The 15,959-nt window shown below is 49.8% G+C and overlaps 1 long non-coding RNA gene across 1 annotated transcript; it reads left to right on the forward strand.

Annotated features, from left to right (window-relative positions):
* The first annotated feature begins 8,867 nt into the window (after window positions 1–8,867).
* Window positions 8,868–9,442, forward strand: LOC306961310. The gene is made up of 3 exons (XR_013792750.1): window positions 8,868–9,051; window positions 9,147–9,214; window positions 9,300–9,442. It is a non-coding gene; the product is annotated as an uncharacterized lncRNA (long non-coding RNA).
* Window positions 9,443–15,959: the final 6,517 nt, after the last annotated feature.

The raw sequence follows: 15,959 nt of genomic DNA on the forward strand, positions 1-15,959 counted from the left end.
CATGTGGTGTTCGTGGAGTCTGTGGGGTTTGTGGAGTCGGCGGACTCTTCGGGCACTGTGGGGTCTGTGGAGTCTGTGGGGTGTGTGGAGCTCCGTGCGGTCTGTTGAGTCTTTGGAGTCTGTGGAATCTATGGGGTCTATGGGATCGGTGGAGCTCTGTGGGGTCTGTGGAGCCTGTGGTGTCCGTGGAGTCTGAGGGGTCTGTGGTGATCTGTGGGGTCTATTGAGACTTTGGGGTCGGTGGAGGCTATGGGGTCAGTGGAGCTCTGTGGGGTCTGTGGAGCCTGTGGTGTCTGTGGAATCTATGGTGTCTGTGGAACTCTATGGGGTCTGTGGAGCTCTCTGGGGTCTGTGGAGCATGTGGTGTCTGTGGAATCTATGGGGTCTGTGGACCTCTTTGGGGTCCTTGGAGTCTCTGGGGTCTGTGGAGCTCTGTGTGGTCTGTTGAGTGAGTGGTGTCTGTGGAGTCTATTGGGTCCGTGGGGTCTGTGGAGCTCTGTGGGATCTGTGGAGTCTGTGGTGTATCTGGACTCTGTGGGGTCTGAGGAGTGTGAGGGGTCTTTGGAGCTCTGTGGGGTATGTGGAGTCTGTGGGGTCTCTGGAGTCTCAGAGGGTATGTGGAGCTCTGTGGGGTCTGTGGAGTCTGTGGGGTTTTAGTGGTCTGTGGAGTTTGTGGGGTCGGGTGTGGAGCGGACCTCGTGGTTGTGTCCGTGTGCGTTAATATTAAAACCGTAAGTATTGGTGATAAAACAAGAGCACCCCCCCCCCCCCCCCCCCCCCCCCCCCCCGCAATTTAGTCACATACTTGTTTAATATTGTGTATACTTGTGCATGTTGGAGAATACATTGCTATGGGCCAATTTAGCCCCCTGATCACAATGCTAGGGCTATCAGCTAACCAGGCTAAGGCAAGTGCTAACAGCCTTGCGGCCCGTCTATAGCAGCCCGTCTATAGTCTATCTATATTAGCACATGATGAAGCTATTCTCGCTTGTTTGATTGTTATATTTGTGTTTATATTTTGACCTTAGAATGTATTCATATATTTATCTGTGTTACAGAACCACACATAAATAGGACACCCTTTTAAATATTTAATAAAGAAGACAAACTCTGAATCATCTCCACCTTGCATTCTTGCCGATGACCTCTGGCGGTCACAACATAATAAAACCAGTCAAATTAGCTCTCCCCAAAACAAGTGGTGCCAAAACCCGGGATAGTGTGACCATCGTGGATTAAGCAGAGATGTATTCAGAGCAGAGTCGCCCTCCACACGAAGCAGGTGCCCAGCCACACCGAGACCGATGCCCACCAGCATGGATGCAGGACTACGTTTCCTCCTTTCCTGCACAGCAGCGGGCAGATAATGCACACGAGCAGCAGCGCCCATATTCCCCCATGGGCAGACCAGTGGAGAGAATTGCCAGGATGACACCTCTCACACCACCATGGCCAGTTGAAGACTGGAGTTATATGCACCAAGCCAGAGGTATGAGCCCATATGAAGCTGATTATTCACGCCCACTACATACAAGTACACCAGTTCTTCCCAGACAGCGGCCAGCTGCAGAAGACCCATCTGAAACCCTGACATTATTACACAGAGTGCTTGACGACAATCAGAGGATGCACAGGCAGATGATGGAAATGCAAAGGTGGCTTGATACCAGTGCAACGCTCCCAGCTCCATTATCCATGCCCAGGCCAGATGCCCTTCCTCAAGCCTCTACATATCAGGGCAATGATCAGTTACTACCCCCCACTCCTGCTGCACAGGTAGGTGCCTACATGTTACCGCTGGATGCTGATGACAATTGGGCGGCACGGTGGTGCAGCGGTTAGCGCTCACGCCTCACAGCAAGAAGGTCCCGGGTTCGATTCCCACCTGGACGGGGCCTTTCTGTGTGGAGTTTGCATGTTCTCCCCGTGTCTGCGTAGGTTTCCTCCGAGTACTCCGGTTTCCCCTACCACAAAAAACATGTGCAATATTCCCCTCTGGGGCCAGGACTCCCCTGAAAAAGAGATTATTAATCTCAGTGGGTTAAATAAAGGTCAATAAATAAAAAATTGGCCGCTGCCTCCTCCTCCTGTAGCAGATGAGTTCATTGCTAGGCCTCTGCCACCGCCGCCTCAACCATAAAACTTTATGTCTGAACTCACAGAGAGGCTAAAGAATTTGAAAACTACTGTGCAACCACCCCCAGGTACACGCCACTCCTCTTTCGATGTGCCAACGCTAGAGTATAGCTGTCCATATACCCCACCACTGAGTGAGTCAGTGCATAGGGATGTGCCTCCTCCCACCCAGCATGAGAGGGTATACCGTGGTCCTACAATCCCTGCATTCACTAAGGGTGATCCCAGGGAGTTTGCCAGACTTAAAGTGGCTTTGGACAATCTACTCCCAGAAGACACCACCGAGCGCTTTAAATATCAGATTCTGTTGGATCATTTAAAGCATGAAGATGCCGTCCTCATTGCAGATTCATACATGAACTCTCCACAGCTCTACACTGACACCATGGCCAGCTTAACTGAAAGGTATCGTCAGCCTCATCAGTTAGCTCTCAGGAAGATAGCCGACTTGATGGAGTCCTCTAATATTGGTCGTGGTGACACAAGTGGCTTCAAGCGTTTTTCCCTTAGAGTGAGAGCGCTGGTGGGTTTATTGGAGCAGCTAGGGAGAGTGGGAAGACAGAGCTCAGTTGCGGATCACATGTGACACGGTTACTGTCGAAACTGCCACAAGATATGAGAGCAGAATTTAAGAGGTTCCTCTACCCTACGCGTGTTGCCATCCCCAGCCTCCTGCACCTATCTGATTGGCTTAATTATGAGCTGCAGATACAAGAGACAGTGTATGAGTCATTACACAGTGAGGTAAAGAGCAGCAATGAGCCTAAACCACCACGACGTCAGGAGAGCAAGGGCAACAGAAACACCAGCGTCTTTCACACCACCAATAAGACCAGTGATGTCCCCTCTGCAGAGCAATCACAGGCCATCTCCAAGAAGTTAGAGAAGACTGCCTACTGCTCTTATTGTGCAAATACACTGCATTACCTCAAGCAATGTGTCACCTTCGCCCTGCTGACAGGAGAACAGAAATCAGCTTGGATTAAGTCTAACAGAAAATGCTGGCGCTGTGGTCGCTCACACCAGGCTGCGCAATGTCGAATGAAGGTCACATGTGAAAAGTGTAAAGGCCGACACGTAACGGCTCTACATGAGGTAAATCTAAAGCCCACAACAGAGAGCTCCACTGGCCTTGACAGTTCAACCAATTAAGTGCTTTACCTGGACAGCTCTGGCTGCAATCAAGTTCTGCTGAAGATCAGCAGGGTACTTCTGCGCAATGGTGAGCACTCTTTAGAGACCTATGCGGTGCTTGACGATGGGTCAGAGCGGACCATTCTCCTCCATGCAGCAGCCCAGAGCCTCAAACTAAGTGGTAAGCCAGAAGAACTCACCCTTAGAAACGTAAGGCAAGATGTGAGAGTTCTGCATGTGCTGCAGTGTCATTCACTATCTCCCCAGCCGACCAGCCCCAGAAGACATTTAACATAAAGGGTGCATTCACTGCAGAGCCGCTGAGCCTAGCTGAACACACATACTCTGTCCAGAGAAATTATAGGCACCTGAGAGGTCCCCCACTCCCAGCCATGAACCGAGTGCGCCCCCTGCTGTTAATAGGCTCAGACTACCCACACCTCATCACTCCGGTGGCTCCCGTGCACTTGGGTCGGCCTGGGGGGCCTGCGGCTGTAGAACAAAATTAGGCAGGACACTTCAAGGACCAATTAAGAATGGTAACCAACGGCCTGCCGCTCAGCAGTGCCTACACATCTCCACCATGTCACCCTCAGCTGAAATCTTACAGAATGTAGAAAAGCTGTGGCAATTAGACGTCCTTTCCTATTGCAGTGAAAAGCTGGTAGTGCGCTCCAAACAGGACCGGGATGCAATACAGCTGTTGGAGACTAAAACCACCCGGGTGGATGTCCAGGGAGTTCAGCGCTATGCTACTCCGTTCCTCAGAGTAAAGAACATGCTGCAGCTCCATGCACCCAAAGAGGCTGTGCTAGCCAATCTCTGCAGCACAGAAAAGAGATTATTACGCGACACGGAGAAAGCTGAGGCCGTGCTGAGATCGACAAACTGGAAAAGGCTGGCTATGTGTTGAAGGTCCCAGAAGAAGAGCTGTAAAGTGCAAAGGAGACATGGTTCATCCCGCACCACATGGTGAGCCACAATGAAAAGAACAGGATTGTTTTCAATTGCTCCTTCTGCTACAAAGGGGACAACCTTAATGAGTTGCTGCTACCAGGCCCTACCCTCACATCCAGCCTGAGAGCATCCTATTGCTATAAGCAGTGATATAAAAGGCATGTTCCATCAGGTCAGGCTGCTCTCTGAGGACAAGACCCTTCTCTGCTTCCTGTGGCAGGACCTGAAGACGGAGACACCACCCAGCATCTACATGTGGAAGGTCCTACCATTTGGAACAACCTGCAGCCCCTGTTGTGCTACTTTTCCACTGCAGAAGCACGTGCTTGACCACAGCCAACCAGGTGAGGATGTTCGAGTGACATTGAAAAGTCATTCTATGTAGATAATTGTCTACAGAGCCTCCCCATGGTTGAAGAAGCCAGACATCAACAAACTAAAAGTGCTGTTAGCTGTAGGTGGTTTCGACCTGAGGCAATGGGCCAGTAATGCTCCAGAGACCATCAAACACCTACCCCGAGAGGCCCGGTCAGACAGCAGTGAGCTGTGGCTACAGGTGTCGAGTGCCGATCCTCAAGAGCTTGCCCTGGGTCTGCGATGGCTCTGTAAGTCGGACACTTTAAGGTACAAAAAAAGCTGCAGGACAGCCCCACCCCCACCATACGCAACAAATACAGAGTTTTGGCACGTCTGTGTGATCCCTTGGGGTTCATTGTCCCCTTTACAACGAGGGCCAACGTTTTAGTGCAGCGCTTGTGGGATAAACAACAAGAGTGGGACGACCCATCCCTGCCAGAGGAGGTGCTACAGCCCTGGTTGGAGTGGGAAGAGGAGTTACAGCATTTGTCCTAAGTTACATTGCCACACTGTTACATCAGTCCTGTTATACACACTCCCAACTGTCAGAGGGACATTCATGTGTTTGCTGACGCATCAGAGAAAGCTTACGGCTCAGTGGCCTACATGCGCACAGAGGACTCTAAAGGTCAGGTGGAGGTGTCCTTCCTCACAGCTCGATCAAGAGTGGCCCCGAAAAAGCAACAGTCTATACCCAGGCTGGAGCTCTGTGCGGCGCTCACAGCTGCCCAACTGGCTGCCCTCCTACAACGAGAGCTGACTGTGAGTATAAACACCATTACCCTCTGGACAGACTCCACAACTGTCCTTACCTGGTTGCAGTCAGACTCCTGTCGATTTAAGGTGTTTGTAGGAACCAGAGTGGCTGAGATCCAGGAGCTGACTGACCCTCACTCCTGGAGATATGTGTCTTCACCACTAAACCGTGCTGATGACATCACTCGAGGTAAAACATTGCAGGAGCTGTCTGACAACGGTCGGTGGAGACACGGTCCAGCTGCAGAAAACTCCACAGTTCTGGCCCACCCAGCCAGTTACAGAAGAGCCTGAGACTGATCCTGAGCTACGCAAGCCTGCCGCCTCCTGTCTCACTACTACAACTGCCAGAACCACTTTACAGCTACAGACCGACCACTGCTCCTCATTTGCTGAACTGTTAAAGGCTGTAGCCCAGTCTTGTTACGGGGCGGCTGGTCAGAGCACACTTTCTGCTGCAGACTATCAAGAAGCAGAAAGAGAAATATTGCAGCGGTCCCAGCGAGACAGCTTTCCGGAGGAGTGTAACCTGCTAAGTGCTAACAAATCAGTTCCCACCACCAGTCGATTATTAACCCTTGCCCCTGAGTATGATCACACTTCAGGGCTCATCAGAGTTGGAGGAAGGCTCCATAGGCTTATGTATCCTAATTGATACACTTTTAGGCTATACGGTTCAGTCTCATTGGCGTGCAGCTTTAAGAGAGGAAATATGACAATCAAGTAATTTCAAAATTATGTTCATATAGCCTGTATGACATGAGTGTGCACAGCAATCAATGTAAAAATTGGCCTACAGTATGCTATTTTAATGTGTAGGCGACATAGGTGGGATTCCTCTTGTGATGTAGGCTAGATTAATCATCATTGCACCACTATAACTTAATATTTAAGTAAGAAATAATGCAAAATATTAGTATTGTTGTATCTTTGTTTGTAATGAGAACAAGCATGATAATTAAATACACCATAATGCAAGGCTCAACAATGGCTCATTGCGGTAGCCTAATTGAAGCAGTGCGTAATTGTTGGCACTAATTACACATCACCGCATACCCACCCATAAAAGGCACATGTGCCTAGTGGTTTATTCTGTGAGAGGAAACACCTGAGACCATCGCCATGAACAATGCACTAGCTATTGCGGCCGTTTTTTTGTTCATGGAGGCCGAGGAGAAGGCAGCTAAACTGAGGAGAAGAATTGCGGCCTTGAGAACCATACGCAAAAAGTAAAGACGCAGGAGGTGGCTCGCTCTGGCAATTGCAGTAGGCTTGGTAAGTACCTGCCCACTACCTCTACTTAATTCACAAATGCTACTCAAACATTACTGCTCAAAATCTGCTCACTGCAGTTTACAACAAAGATAATCAAACTTTTGGCACATATCCTACTTTACTGTGCACCTATGCAACTAACCCAAAAAAACATATAAAAAATTACAATGCAATGTAACAATTCCGATTTGTAAACAATGTGTAATTTTATTTCGCAGGAACAACAGGCTACTGCAAGATACTGTATGTGTAGCCAAACTACACTGTCCCCATGCTGGACATGTACTTTAATAATGGAGACCCTAAACCTGCCATGTGCCTGTCAAGAACAAGCATCACTCGAGTGCTCCAGCTGCTTCCCAGGAAGAAGCACCATGGATGGAGCCATGAGATGGAGGTGACCATTTACTGGCTGGCCTGTGGTGCCTCATACCGCCAAACAGGGGATGTCAGTGCTATTCCCCTCTCCACTGTGTGCAGGTGTGTACACAGTACTGTGGAAAAAATGATGACCATCCTCCACAGTGTCATCCATTTTCCCAAAGAGGATGCAATGGAGGCCGTCGGTGCGGGATTTGCACGCATGGCTGGCCATGATGCCTTCAAATATGCAGCTGGAGCAATAGACGGATACCATATACGAATAGTGCCCCCAGCTGAGCCACAGAGGGCACCCTATATCAATAGGAAACTTTTTCCTTCAATTATAATGCAGGCCATCTGTGACGCACAAGGGGCTTTCTTAGATGTCTTTGTGGGGAATCCAGGATCGGTCCATGACGCACTTGTGCAGAGGAGATGTCCAATGTATAAGGAGAGTCTGTACCCCCCTGCTGGTTATTTTTTGTTGGGAGACGGAGGATACCCGTGCCTGCAGCGTCCTGTCTGCCTCATGACGCCCAACCGACAGCCTTTGGCCGGCCAAGTGGAAGCCCGGTACAACAGGCATCACGCCAGAGGCCGCAATGTCATCGAGCGCGCCTTTGGAATGCTGAAGACGCGCTGGAGATCCATATTTTTACGCGCAGTAATTTTGTGGCCAAAATTTGCCCCTCTTGTGGTCGGGGCCTGTTGCATTCTCCACAACATATGCTTGGCCTCGGAGGTTGTGCTGGAGGAACTGGAGGAAGGTGATGATGGAGAAGATGAGGAGCAGCCATCGAAACCTCAGGCAACAGAATGCGCGCCCGGCTTGCTGCTGAGATGTCTGCCCCAGCTCAGTTGCACAATTGTTTAAGAGAGCACGATTATATGTAATGTCTTAGTTCGTATGTTTTTGTCTGTACCTATTATTTACTAACATGCATACAACTTTTGTTATTTGCTTATCTTGTACACTTGTTTGATGCACCTCACACCCAAAACTCACAAGAATAAATTCAAACTATGCATGCTACATCCTGCCTCTTCTTGATTATATGCGTTGGTTGTTTGGAGAAATATAGGCAATAAATACAGGCCACAAAATGTTTGTATAGAAAGAGGGCAAACAAACTTTCCTCCCTCGCGAGTGCCTCACGCATGGCTTCATGCCCCTTCTCCGCCTGCTCCTTGAAGAAGTCGAGATGCTCAGTGGCTGCTGGACGCTTTCTTCCACGAGACGGCCCAGGCTCTGGAGCAGTGTCAGGGGCAGCGTCTGACACAATCACCCCACCGGCTGTTGCCGATACATTTGCTGCCACGACTACAGGCGAGCTGATGGAGTGCTGGCCGCGGAACAGTGTTAACCGTTCCTGCTTTTGTCCCCTAACCTTGGTTGGGAGACACAGGGGAGATCCGTTTTCTCCAGGGCCGGGTAGTTCTCCTCCCGGGGTTACCTCCCTGTACTTCACGCTGGTAAATTTGATGGGGCAACTGAGTATTCAAAGACACAGAGGCCGTCTTGCCGAAGAGTTTGGGTGCTTTTATTGTGCTGCCTGGCTACAATACACTGTACCATCATGTCTAGCTACCTGCACCGGTTGCCGTCCCTGTCCGCACATGGACCATGGCCACGTATGGGCAGTTAACGTCCCTGTTTCATTTCCCTTGCCTGTTGAAGGGTCACGGAGCTCCTGAAGTGTGACAGTAAAGAACAATGAGCCTACAATGATAATACAGTGCCCCATGTCAATGACCATGACAATTGGTATTTGGAGACCCACCTTGTATCTGTCTTTTAAATTGTTCCACTTTTTCTTTGCCTGTTTGGCTGAAATGGACAGGCCAGAGGTGGACACAAAACTCCTGCAAAATAAGTGTGACAAATGTTTTACACAAGTGAGTCAAAGACAGAGAGAAACGTGGCAGACAAGAGCACGCCTGGCTCTTGCTCGTCTTTTTGCTAAGAAAAATAAGTTTGAAGTTGTTGAGTTTGTTCAAACTCCAGTCCACATCAGTAAGTGAGACAGAGAGGATTAATATCTGCAGTTGAGAAATCCTGCACATATTCTGGTGAGTGAATTTGAGTACATTGAGCAAGCTAATGTTGTTAAGCTAATAGTAGTGCTCATGCTATATCAATATTTTATTTTTTGTTATAACTCCAGTTCCTGCTGGTAATCGAGACAAGATTATTTTTATATCTGCATTTTGTCATCAATGCAGATATTATTTGGTGAGTTCATTTGTATGTAATGAGAATGCTATTTTTGTTCAGCCAAAGCAAGCACACATGCTGATTACATTTTATTTTTCTTAAGACTAGTATGCTGATACACACGAAAGGTCATCTGCAGAAAGGTAGTTCTGCTGATCTTCTCCGGTGAGTGAAATGTATTTTATGTACTCCTAAAAAACAATCGGAGACTATTCTAAAGTTGTATTTGAATAGGTACCTTTTATTGAAACTGTTATTATGTTGTAATAACTGTTGTTTACTGTGTGAAATATGGTATCAGGTCTGCCATTTATTTTCTTTTATTGTAAACAGTAACAATTGTTGATTTACAAGTAAAGCGACTTCCCTTTGGTGTTTATTCTGCGCCGGAAGTGTTTCAAAAATACATTGCGCAGCGGCTAGAGGACATAGAAGGAGTTGTGAATGTTATGGATGGTATCCTAGTATGGGGAAAAGACAAAGAACAGCATGATAAAAGACTGAAACAACTTCTTGACAGAGTCAGAAGCATCAACCTAAAACTGAACAAGGACAAATGTAAAATCGGACTGACAGAAATACAGTATATTGGACACATATTGACAGCAGAAGGTCTAAAGCCAGATCCGAGCAAAATAAGAGCCATCGCAGAAATGTCTTAGCCAGAGGATAAAGCAGCGCTGATGAGATTTCTAGGCATGGTGCAGTACTTGGCAAAGTTCATTCCCAACATGTCAGAAGTGTGTGCTCCTCTCAGAAAACTCCTGGAAGAGGATGTTGCGTGGCATTGGGAAATACAACAAGTTCAAAGTTTTGAGAAGCTAAAGAATCTTGTAAGCAATACACCAGTGCTCAAGTACTACGACATAAACAAAGAAGTGACCTTGTCAGTAGATGCCAGCTCAGAGGGTTTGGGAGCTACACTGATGCAAGACGGACAGCCAGTGGCTTACGATTCGAGAGCACTGACAGATACACAGAAGCGATACGCTCAAATAAAAAAGGAGCTTCTAGCAATTGTTTATGGGTGTGAAAAATTCAAGCAATATGTATATGGAAAACATGTCAACGTAGAGTCGGATCATAAGCCGTTGGAGGCCGTGTTCAAAAAAGGACTACACAAAGCTCCACCAAGACTGCAAAGGATGCTGATGCGACTGCAGGCCTTTAACCTGCAGGTGTCCTACAAGCCAGGAAAATACTGGTACATTGCCGACACGCTCAATAGAGCATTTCTAAAAGAGCAAACCGAAGTGTTGGAGGAGGAACTACAAATTAACCTTCTCTCATCTAAGCAACAGCAGACGATAATGAACTACAGCAAGTCAGAAATGCAGTCATGTCAGGATGGCCTGAAAACATGAAACAGGTTCCCGCCGAAATAAGAAAATACAGGACATTTAAAGAAGAAATTACTTGTTTAGAAGGACTGTTGTTCAAAAATGCAAAACTGATTGTTCCTTACAGCATGAGAGCTGAAATGCTGCAAAACATACATGGAGCCCATCTAGGTATAATTAAATGCAAAGAGAGAGCAAGAGACATCCTATTTTGACCTGGTATGTCAAAGCAAATAGAGGACACTGTCATGAAATGTTCTATTTGCAACAAATACAAACGCAACAACATCAAAGAACCACTTATGTGTCATGAAATACCAGACAGAGCTTGGGCAAAAGTTGCATTTTGATCAGGATGAATATCTGCTATGTGTGGATTACTACTCAAAATATCCCGAGATAGCATGACTTCCACAGACAACCAGTAAACAGGTGATTATTGCCATCAAATCAATGTTTGCTCGACATGGAATCCCTGATATTGTCATGTCTGACAATGGACCCCAGTTTGCAAGTGAAGAGTTTGCCCAGTTTGCAAAGACTTGGGAAATTAAGCATGTCACTTCAAGCCCTGGATTTCCACAATCAAATGGACAAAGTGAAAGAGCTATTCAGTCAGTGAAAAATCTACTCAAAAAGGCAAGAGAAAGCCAAGGTGACCCATATCTTTCACTTCTTGAGTATAGGAATGCACCAATAGATGGAGTGAAACTGTCACCTGCCCAAATGTTAATGAGTAGACGGCTGAAAACCAGACTACCAACAAGTGCTACTCTACTAAAACCAGAGCTACACGAAGACGCTCACAGGAAGCTCAAGAAAAGACAACTAAAGCAAAAACACTACTACGACCGTGGAGCAACAGATCTTCCTGTTTTAGAAGAAGGAGAGTCTGTTCGAATCAGAGTTGGCAATACGTGGCAACCTGCAGTTGTTCAAAATGACTATAGCCTACCATGTTCCTACATTGTTCGCACACCTCAAGGTAATGTCTTCAGACGAAACAGGAGGCATCTGCTCAAGTGCAAGGAGGATGTTCGTGAAAATGAAAGTATGGACAATGACATTGATACACCATCTCAGGAGGACAACCCTGCAGTTCCACTTTCACCATCACAATCTGAATGCACAGTTAATGAGACTCTAATACCAGCTCAAAATGGTCAAGCAGTCAAAACATCTCGCTACGGCAGAGTGATAAGAACCCCAAACTGTTATTCACGTAACTAAGAAATAAGTCATGCTTAAAACATTACTTTGTTGCTGTTGTTTAGCACCTCATTGTTACAGAAAATGCTTTGTTCCATAGCAATCTTATCTATAATATAAAACGCAATTGCGAGTAGGGCGGGGCTTAAGCTCCATAAGGGCGGCGCCATGTTAATTTCCCAGAAATCCGCGGGCGGCCCCCACGTGTCGGTCCCTCCGCTCGCGGGCATTGGCCAGGGGCCACCACGTGCTGTCCCACCGGCCGCAGGCATTGGCCACGGGTCCATATGGACCGCGGTGCTTCTGTCCGAGGACAACCCGGCGTCACAACAACGCGAGTGCACGAGATCTGACTGCCGTGCCTGTGTGCGCATCCAAACAGTGTGATGTGTGTCATCGTCACTCACCGCTAAACTGAAGCTGTAGACGCTCCGCACAGGTACAGTTACATCCTCCAAACACATGACATCTGCGTGTCTAAGTTTCTCTCCAGGTGAACGTGGCTGTGGTTCATTATAGATCCAGTGCTGCGTGATGTCAGAGGCGCAGACAAATGCGTAAGATCCAATCCTATTCCGTTTCCAAAGCTTTGTCTCCGAAAAAAAAGTACACGCAGATAGTTGCCCAACAACTAGCCAAACACGAGCTTCAAATCAAACGCGCTGCTCCGAGTGCTTCAGCCTCCGTGTGCGGTAAGCGAAAATGAAACTACCACTTGCCTTGCCGGCCTGCACTGCGTTGCTTTTTTTTTATTTATTTTTTTTACTTTGCTGCGGTACCAGTGCACATAATACTGTTACATGTTCAGATAGGCCCGCCTGTGGACTCACCACCCGCAGAGGGATCCGTAGGGGTCGGGTACAGAGAGGACTGGGTGGCAGTCGAGGCCGGGTGCCTTGACGACCTGGTCCGCATGCACAGCTTCTGGCGTTCGGGACATGGAACGTCACCTCGCTGGGGGGGAAGGAGCCTGAGCTTGTGCGGGAGGTTGAGAGATACCGGCTAGATATAGTCGGGCTCACCTCCACGCACAGCTTGGGTTCCGGATCCCAACTCCTGGAGAGAGGCTGGACTCTCCATTTTTCTGGAGTTGCCCGCGGGGAGAGGCGGCGGGCTGGGGTGGGTTTGCTCATATCCCCCCAGCTCAGCCGTCACGTGTTGGAGTTCACCCCGGTGGACGAGAGGGTCGCGTCCCTACGCCTTCGGGTCGGGGACAGGTCTCTCACCGTTGTCTCGGCCTACGGGCCCAACATCGGTGCAGAGTACCCGGCCTTCTTGGAGTCCCTGGGAGGGGTACTTGATGGTGCTCCGACTGGGGAGTCGTTTGTTCTACTGGGGGACTTCAACGCCCACGTGGGTAACGACAGTGAGACCTGGGAGGGAGTGATTGGGAGGAACGGCCTCCCCGATCTGAACCCGAGTGGTGTTCTGTTATTGGACTTCTGTGCTTGTCACGGTTTGTCCATAACGAACACCATGTTCGAGCACAAGGGTGTCCATAAGTGCACGTGGCACCAGGACACCCTAGGCAGGAGGTCGATGATCGACTTTGTAGTTGTGTCATCTGATCTCCGGCCGCGTGTCTCGGACACTCGGGTAAAGAGAGGGGCTGAGCTGTCAACTGATCACCACCTGGTGGTGAGCTGGATCCGCTGGCAGGGGAGGAAGCCGGTCAGACCTGGCAGGCCCAAGCGTGTTGTGAGGGTCTGCTGGGAACGTCTGGCGGATCCCTCTGTCAGTGGGGTCTTCAACTCCCACCTCCGGAAGAGCTTCACCCAGATTCCGAGGGAGGTTGGAGACATGGAGTCCGAGTGGACCATGTTCTCCTCCTCCATTGTCGATGCGGCTGCTCGTAGTTGTGGCCATAAGGTCTCTGGTGCCTGTCGCGGCGGCAATCCCCGAACCCGGTGGTGGCGCCCGGAAGTAAGGGATGCCGTCAAGCTGAAGAAGGAGTCCTACCTGGCCTTGTTGGCTTGTGGGACTCCTGAGGCAGCTGAGAGGTACCGGCAGGCCAAGCGTGCTGCGGCTCGGGCGGTCGCAGAGGCAAAAACTCGGGTCTGGGAGGAGTTCGGAGAAGCCATGGAGGAAGACTATCGGTCGGCCTCGAAGAGATTCTGGCAAACCATCCGGCGCCTCAGGAGGGGGAAGCGGTGCTTCACCAACACTGTGTACAGTGCGGGTGGGGGGCTGCTGACCTCGACTGGGGATGTCGTCGGACGGTGGAAGGAGTACTTCGAGGACCTCCTCAATCCCGTCGTCACGTCTTCCAATGAGGAAGCAGAGGCTGGGGACTCGGAGGTGGGCTCGCCCATCACCGGGGCTGAAGTCACCGAGGTGGTGAGAAAGCTCCTCGGTGGCAAGGCTCCGGGGGTGGATGAGATTCGCCCTGAGTACCTTAAGTCTCTGGATGTTGTAGGACTGTCTTGGCTGACACGTCTCTGCAACATCGCGTGGCGGTCGGGGACAGTGCCTCTGGATTGGCAGACCGGGGTGGTGGTCCCTCTCTTTAAGAAGGGGGATCGGAGGGTGTGTTCCAATTACAGAGGAATCACCCTCCTTAGCCTCCCCGGTAAGGTCTACTCCAGGGTGCTGGAGAGGAGGATCCGGCCGATAGTTGAACCTTGGATCCAGGAGGAACAATGCGGTTTTCGTCCTGGTCGTGGCACACTGGACCAGCTCTATACCCTCCGTCGGGTGCTTGAGGGTTCATGGGAGTTCGCCCAACCAGTCCACATGTGTTTTGTGGACCTGGAGAAGGCGTTCGACCGTGTCCCTCGTGGTGCCCTGTGGGGGGTGCTCCGGGAGTATGGGGTCCGGGGCCCTCTGCTAAGGGCTGTCCGTTCCCTGTATGACCGCAGCAGGAGCTTGGTTCGCATTGCCGGCAGTAAGTCAGACCTGTTCCCGGTGCGTGTTGGTCTCCGCCAGGGCTGCCCTTTGTCACCGGTTCTGTTCATTACTTTTATGGACAGAATTTCTAGGCGCAGCCAGGGGCCGGAGGGTGTCCGGTTTGGGAGCCTCAGAGTCTCATCTCTGCTGTTTGCGGATGATGTTGTTCTGATGGCTTCAACGAACCAGGACCTCCAGCACGCTCTGGGGCGGTTTGCAGCCGAGTGTGTAGCGGCCGGGATGAGAATCAGCACCTCCAAATCTGAGGCCATGGTTCTCCACCGGAAAAAGGTGGCTTCCCCTCTTCAGGTCGGTGGGGAGTCCTTACCTCAAGTGGAGGAGTTCAAGTATCTCGGGGTCTTGTTCACGAGTGAGGGACGGATGGAGCGTGAGATCGACAGACGGATCGGTGCAGCGTCAGCAGTGATGCGGTCGCTGTATCGGTCTGTCGTGGTGAAGAGGGAGCTGAGTCGGAGGGCAAAGCTCTCGATTTACCGATCGATCTACGTTCCCACCCTCACCTATGGTCATGAGATTTGGGTAATGACCGAAAGGACAAGATCGCGAATACAAGCGGCCGAAATGAGTTTCCTTCGCAGGGTGGCTGGGCGCACCCTCCGAGATCGGGTGAGGAGCTCAGTTACCCGGGAGGAGCTCGGAGTAGAGTCGCTGCTCCTTCACGTCGAAAGGAGCCAGCTGAGGTGGCTAGGGCATCTGTTCCGGATGCCTCCTGGTCGCCTCCCGCGGGAGGTGTTCCAGGCATGTCCTAGTGGGAAGAGGCCTCGTGGAAGACCCAGGACACGGTGGTGGGACTATGTCTCCGAGCTGGCCTGGTGTCGCCTCGGGGCCCCCCCAGAACAGCTGGAGGAGGTTTGTGTGGATCGGGAAGTTTGGGCGTCTCTGCTGAGACTGCTGCCCCCGCGACCCGGCCCCGGATAAAGCGGAAGAAAATGGATGGATGGATGGATGTTCAGATATTAAAAAAAAAAGAAAAAAAAAAGGGAGATGTAATGTGTAATACTAAGTGACTCCACTAGGGGCACTGTCCCATCTGTTACTACACATTTATAAGCATGTAATGGTTCGAGTGTGCAGGACGTGTCTGTCCTTTTTTCTAATCTTTATCCATCCTGACTATAAAACATAGACATATATGACAGTTTTTTGAGAGACCCATTCAAGTGGAGGACCACATCCAGCTGCCGTTGCCTCACCTGGACAGCCGTACCCTGGGACTGGCACAGGATCCGGAGTGCTGGAACCTTCATCACGATCTATTCTTCAATTAACGATACAGAGGGAAATTTATGGCCATTGACTAAAAATTT

The sequence above is a fragment of the Gobius niger genome, assembly GCF_951799975.1.
Source record: "Gobius niger genome assembly, chromosome: 3".
NCBI classification, from domain to species: domain Eukaryota; kingdom Metazoa; phylum Chordata; class Actinopteri; order Gobiiformes; family Gobiidae; genus Gobius; species Gobius niger.